Below are 6,032 nucleotides of genomic sequence, written 5' to 3'. Positions count from 1 at the left end.
AGCACCACAGAGACAACAGCGCTGAATTCCAGACGAGGCAGCTATTTTCCCCCACATGGGATTATTGCAGTTTGAGAAGCCACACACACACGCCATGTCCTCCCTCTCCTGCCTGCTGTGTGCCATCCCAGCTGGGTGTTTCCGTGCCAGGAAGATGGAGAGCACTTTGCCCCCAGCCTTGTGCCTTCTGCACCCAGAGTGAGCAGTTACTCCGTGTAACTCCACACCCCATCACGTGTCACTGCCCACAAACAGCAGTGAAAGTGGGGGAAACCCCTGAAAACAGCATTAGGTAAAAGCACAGGGCATTTCTGGAGTGAGGATCTGATGTATCTCAACTCACCCCTCCTCCTTGTAAACCCCCACCTGGCAGGAGCACAGCAGCAAGCGACAGAGAGCGAACCATTCCTGAGGTCTGAGCAGAGCAGCTTACCTGTTGTGCTCGTAAACAGGCTGACTAGAGGAAGCTCAACGCTCAGAAGCAGGTCACCAGACGCATTCCCACCATCACATCCCTGCAGACCGTGTCCCAGGTGCTCCAAGACTGATATGGAGAGACAGCAGTGGGAGAGGCAGGACCCCCAGGCATTGTGCTCCCCATGCACAGATTCCCACACAAATACTTCACTACTCAAATCCCAAGAGGTTTAAAGACCCCTTTCCCCCACCTGGAGACAGACACCCTTCTTGCAAGCCCCACAGTGTGTTGCAAACTGTGGCCACAGCCGAATCAGCCCTGATCCGAATGCCCAACCTGGCACTCACCCTCCCACCTTCCAAATCACTGGACCCTCAGGTTTCCTCCTCCGTTAGGATGTCCCCGTGCAGGTGCTCGCGAAGTCACAGCCAAACCGCAGCCCCCTGGTCCGGTGTAAACCACAACTGACAGAGCACTCACCTACAAAACAGGGCTGGAAACGTGGGATTCAGCTGCTGCTCTGCAAAAACAGCCCTGACACGGCAGCAGGAGCAGAGACCTCCAGGAGCTGGGCACAAACAGCCACAGGCTTCCTAACCTAAACCACCCCACCAGCCCCGATTTAATCTGATTTATGCAAATGTTAAACCAATTTAGGTGTGCACATTGTACGAGTTGCCTGGCCCAGTTTAATTTGACAGGTTTCTAAACCTGTTTAGGCAAACTAATATCTGCTCTCCAATCTAGAGCAGCTCTCAAACTGTGCAAATGTTGCCAGGGAAGTGGAGCATGGACGCCCTGATGGATCCTTAGTTGTACGACGACACTCACGCTGCATCAGTGTTACTGGTTGATAGTAACACATGGAAGAGAGGAGGCTAAAACCCCATCTCTCCCAGGGTTGGTCATCCCCACAACACAGGGCTCCCAAACCCCACACTGCCACAGCAGGAGCTGCACAAAGGCCATCATCTCCAAAGCTTTCTATGCTCACAGTGAACAAACCCAGGTGAGGCACAAATAGCCCAGGGCCACGGCAGGTTTAGGATGTGGCAAAGCCTCGCTTCTCCATGGTGGGGGACACGTCACTGAGGGGCCAGCAAGCTCCAGCAGCAGGGAGAAATCCCAGCTTTGGGTATTGGTGTGTCCCCTGGGCTGTCTCACCCTCATCATCGCTCCTTTGTCTCCACAGAGAGCGCAGAGCATCCCTAAACACCTCAGCTCTGCACCTCCTTTAGAGCTCAGGTGTGTGTACAGCCCTTCCCACCCGGACATACCAGGGGGAATCTGCATCCCTATCCCACTCCTCTGCCACAGCAGCACTTCCCTGGGCAGCTGCACCCAGCCCCTGCCCTCGGGAGCTGGTGGGAGGACGGGAGTCAAGGGGTTTCACGGCTTAAAAAAAAGAAAAAATAAAATAAATAAAGTTTAAAGAATCTCACACCTCCCAACGAGCTCCCTACGGAGTGATGTCAAGGAGGCAACACGGCCCTGGAAATTCCTTTTTCTGGAGGATGCTGGGGCTGCAGTGGGACACGGCCATCTGTGCAGGACACGGGCTTGTCAGACAAACAAATAATCCGACAGCACAGGCAGCTATTGCAAAGGGAACGCCAAGCTCGATAAATTACTAAGCTGAGACAGTGATACCCAAGCTGGAAAAAAAAAAAAAATAAAAAAAATTCCAAAAGAATTATGTTGGATCAGACCCAGAAGTCTAGAGGGTTTATGAGCTGAAGGATGGGGAAAATAAAAGACAATTTCCAGTTTGCCAGGCCGATGTCAAGGCAGAAAAAAAAGAAAAAAAAAAAATCGGTCAAGTTATAAAGCAAATAATCAGAAAGAGAGGACAAGAGCAAAAAAATAAAAGGTCTAACAAACTGAGCCTCCAGATTGTTTCAGCTTATTGTGTAATAAACTTTGCAGGAAGGAAGCCGGCCCGAGCATTACAACTTCAGGGCTCATGGGTTTAAAATCGACCACAATTTTTTCAAAACCAATACTGAGATAGCCAGAAGCTGCCCAGCCTGGACAGCTTCTTCACTTTGCAAATCTGAAAAAAAAAAAAAAAAAATGTATGTTCTTCTGGGGGTCCTGCCTGGAGTCACCACCCCAGAGTGAAGCCCCAGTTCCTGACCCCACTCCCACTGTCCTCTGCAGGAAGCCGAGAGCTTCACGGATGGAGGGAGCTGGGCCAAGGGAAGGGATTATTTGAAGTACAAGTCAGGCACATTTTTCACGCTGCTGAAGCAATGATACTTAACAGAAGTCATTTGCAGATTTTCCTTTTTTTTGAGGAGAGAGTTATGAATAATATGCATGTTCTTATCAACTCATATAAGAAGAATTTAAAGCTCAAAGTTCAGCAACTGTGGATTAAACTACTTAGCAGCATCTTTTTAATGCAACTGAATAACCTCTCTCCTTACCATCCGCTCGCACTGCCCACACTGACTCGGGTTAGATCTGCCTTCGCTTTATCTCGGATTCCTACACTCGCAATTTTATCTCTGCAATGCAAAAGAAAAACCGCTTTAGTGGGGAACAGAGCGAGTTCAAATCAAACCCACGTGCGGCGCGAGGCCACGGGCCACGGCTCGCATCCCTCACGGCAGCTCCGCTCGCCACCCACGCAACCTCTGCCACGTGGAAGGAGCATAAACAGTTCAACATGCACTTACTACCTGGAGTTACTCCACACTGAGGAGTAGCTGGATGGGCCCTTCACCCAGTGCAATCCCAGTGAACCGCCCCGCCAGGCACTGTCGAGAGCATCCACCTCAACACAGACCTCAAAGCAGCGTCAAGTGGGAGTCTCCCACCTCAAATACAGCTCTGGGGTCCCTAAATATGGCCCGAGCCCTTGGGGTGGCTCCTTGGCAGCAGGAGCTGTCCCTGTGCTGTGAGGAACCACAAACCCTTCCAGCCTCAGTTTCCCCAGTGTGTGGCCAAAGGGCGACTTCAGGTATCTCTTCACCCTCATTCCCACCTCTCCTCGCAAAGCAGCAGCAGAATGAAGGGTCTAACAGGAATCCACCCTCCTGGAGAAAGAGCAAAGGCACAATTTTCCTCTTCTCCTTATGGAAAGCGTCACACCAATGATTCCTCAGCATCCAGAAAAAGGCAGAGCAAACCCACTCCCCTCGGGATGAGATGGAGAGACACCCCAGGAAGAGGCTTCGTTTACCAAACCTACATTTCTCAACCCTGTGAGCAGCAGGGAACAGGGCAACAGAGACCTGGAGGGCACAGAGGACCCAACCCCGTCCTGCCAGTGAGGCCAATGCCAGAAGACAACTAAAAAAGAACCCGAGGGCCTCCTGCCCCGTCACCTCCATCACCCCGTGCCCAAGCGTACGAACGGCTCTGCTGCAGGAGACCCCTCTCCCCCCCACATCCCTCGGTGGCACAGCTTCAGCTGGAAGCTCCTCTTGCATTACTCAAAGTATTTATGACTTTTTCCCATTTGAAATATGGGCCCTTACCACGCACAGGAAGGAGGAGGAGAGTGCCAGCAAACCCGTTAATTTATAAGTCAATCTGGCAGGGAACAATTAACAGCTTTCCCACTGTCGGGTGTGCAGAGGGGGGTACCATCCCCCTGGCAAGAGCAGGAGGGTCCCTGTATATCGGTACATGCCCTGCCCTGCCGAACCCAACAGCCTTTGTGCCCAGCACCCAGGTCCAACTTCATTTCCCCTCACTGAGAGCTCTCACAGGGACAAGCAGCTCTGTCCCCCTGCAGAACCCTCAGGTCACACAAACAGCTCCCCCAGCCTGGCACAGCTGCACAATCCCCAAAACACACTTGATAGAGAAAAATGATATAACTCCATGATATTTCACCCTGCCCAAGCAGAGCTGAGATCAGGGCTGACAGTGGGAGCTGCGGGCAGGAGCAGAAGCACCAGTGCCCATGGGGAACACACCCTGCAAATTCCGGAGGGGGTTTGCCTGGAAAGAGGACAGGGAACACTACAGGTGCACAGCCTCTCACTCTGCAGGGTGTTCTCACTCAGAGGAAGGGCTGGAACCCCTCACCCAAAACTGCTTTTTCCTCCCAGCTGCAGCAAGTGTTTTTGCAGGAGCAAAGCCTCCCGGGACTTGGAGAGGGAGAACACCTCAAAAACGGAGGTGTCCCCTGCCCCCAGGGGGTTTAGCACCCATCCCTGTCCCTGCAGATGCTGATACCCCTCCCACAGGTGTCACCTCTACACCTGCACTGTTCCCCTTATCCCACATTTGCACCATTTCCTTCCCCAGGAGGGACTGGAATGGGATTCTCCTGGGGAAGCACAGACACTATTAATCATTACTCTTATTTGAATGGGGAAGGGGGGGGGACAGGAGGGCGATTCACCCTCCCTGGGATAAATTTTGGCTCGGTGGCACAGGGGCTCTGGAGCCGCGGGATGATCCCAAGGCTCGGGATTTCAGCTGAAATCCCCGAGGGCGGATGGAAAACACCACCTGCTGTCACCCCAGGAGTGTCCCCCTGCGACTCTCCAAGGCTGTCCCCCAGCCCCGGAGCCAGCTGCCTCTTATAGAACGGGGAGGTTTGGTGCAGCCCCCACCCCCAGCGCAGGGGAGGGGACCCTCCCCAGCATGGGGACTTGGGTGGTTTTGGGATAACCCATGTCCTTTCCTCGCTACTGTAACTGGGCCACCCCACAGCTGGGGGTAGCGGGGCAAAACCCACTGCCCAACGGGCTCCGGAGATGGTGGGAGGACAAGGCACCCCCGGTACCACCAGTGCCTGGGGTGGGCGCGGGCAACACCCCGGGGGGACACAGCAGTGTCCCCAGGATGCGGCATCGCACTGGGGAACGCTCCGACGGCTCCTCCAGCACCCGCATCCCGGCGATGCTGCTCCGGGAGCGGCACCGGCTCCGCCACCGGAACATCCCGGCGCGCCGGGAGCCGGAGAAGCCACCGAGGATGCCACCGAGAGGGGACCCGGGTCCGCGGCCACTCCTCGCCAGCGCGGGCAGCCCCACGGTGCCGCTTCCCGGGAGCGCAGCCCCGAGCACGGGGGTGACGCCGGAGACCCTCAAATCCCCCCATGCGGGGCCGCGCCCCGCACCGGGCTCCCGGTGGGACCGTGGGTGGGAGGCGGCCGGAGGGACGCGGGGATGGGGCGGGGGACGCGGTGGCAGCGAGAGAAAGAGCACGGCGGGGAGCTGGGGATCCTAAAGCGGGCGGGGGGCGCGGGGGAGCGAAGCGGTGCCGGGGCGTGGGACGGAGCCGGGGCGCGTCCCTGGAGCCGGGGCGCATCCCGGTGCGGCGGGGGGGACGGAGCGGGGCGCACCCCGGTCCCGGGGCTGTGTCCCAGGACCCCCCTCCCGGGCTGCATCCCCCAGACCCCAGCGCACCCCAGTGCCCCCGCCCGGTCCCGGGGCCGCCGCCCCGGTGCTCCCCAGCATCGCCCTCCTGCACGTGCCGGGGGTCCGGCGCGCCCCCTCCCCGCACCCCCGGCTATAGCGCGGCCCCTTCTCCCCCCCAGCGGCACCCCTCCCATACGCCCCCCCCCTCTTATAACACGCCCCCCCTTCTCCGGTGCCACCCACCCACCCGTTACAACGCGATCCCCCTCTCCATCGCCACCGGCCGCACC

At 56.7% G+C, this 6,032-nt stretch overlaps 1 long non-coding RNA gene across 1 annotated transcript in view; it reads right to left on the bottom strand.

The window, feature by feature from the left end:
* Positions 1-2,362: 2,362 nt before the first annotated feature.
* The window catches only part of LOC114068732, a 4,479-nt gene continuing 809 nt past the window's right edge, over positions 2,363-6,032 (bottom strand). The window contains exons 2-3 of the long non-coding RNA XR_003573655.1: positions 2,848-2,928; positions 2,363-2,471 (exon numbers count right to left, since the gene is read on the bottom strand). This is a non-coding gene — a long non-coding RNA (uncharacterized LOC114068732). The remainder of the gene's footprint in view (positions 2,472-2,847; positions 2,929-6,032) is intronic.

Source organism: Empidonax traillii, unplaced genomic scaffold (genome assembly GCF_003031625.1).
Source record: "Empidonax traillii isolate 1590-97213 ecotype Southwest subspecies unplaced genomic scaffold, ASM303162v1 scaffold1118:size179312, whole genome shotgun sequence".
Lineage (NCBI taxonomy): Eukaryota > Metazoa > Chordata > Aves > Passeriformes > Tyrannidae > Empidonax > Empidonax traillii.
This window is presented reverse-complemented; position numbering and strand designations above follow the sequence as displayed.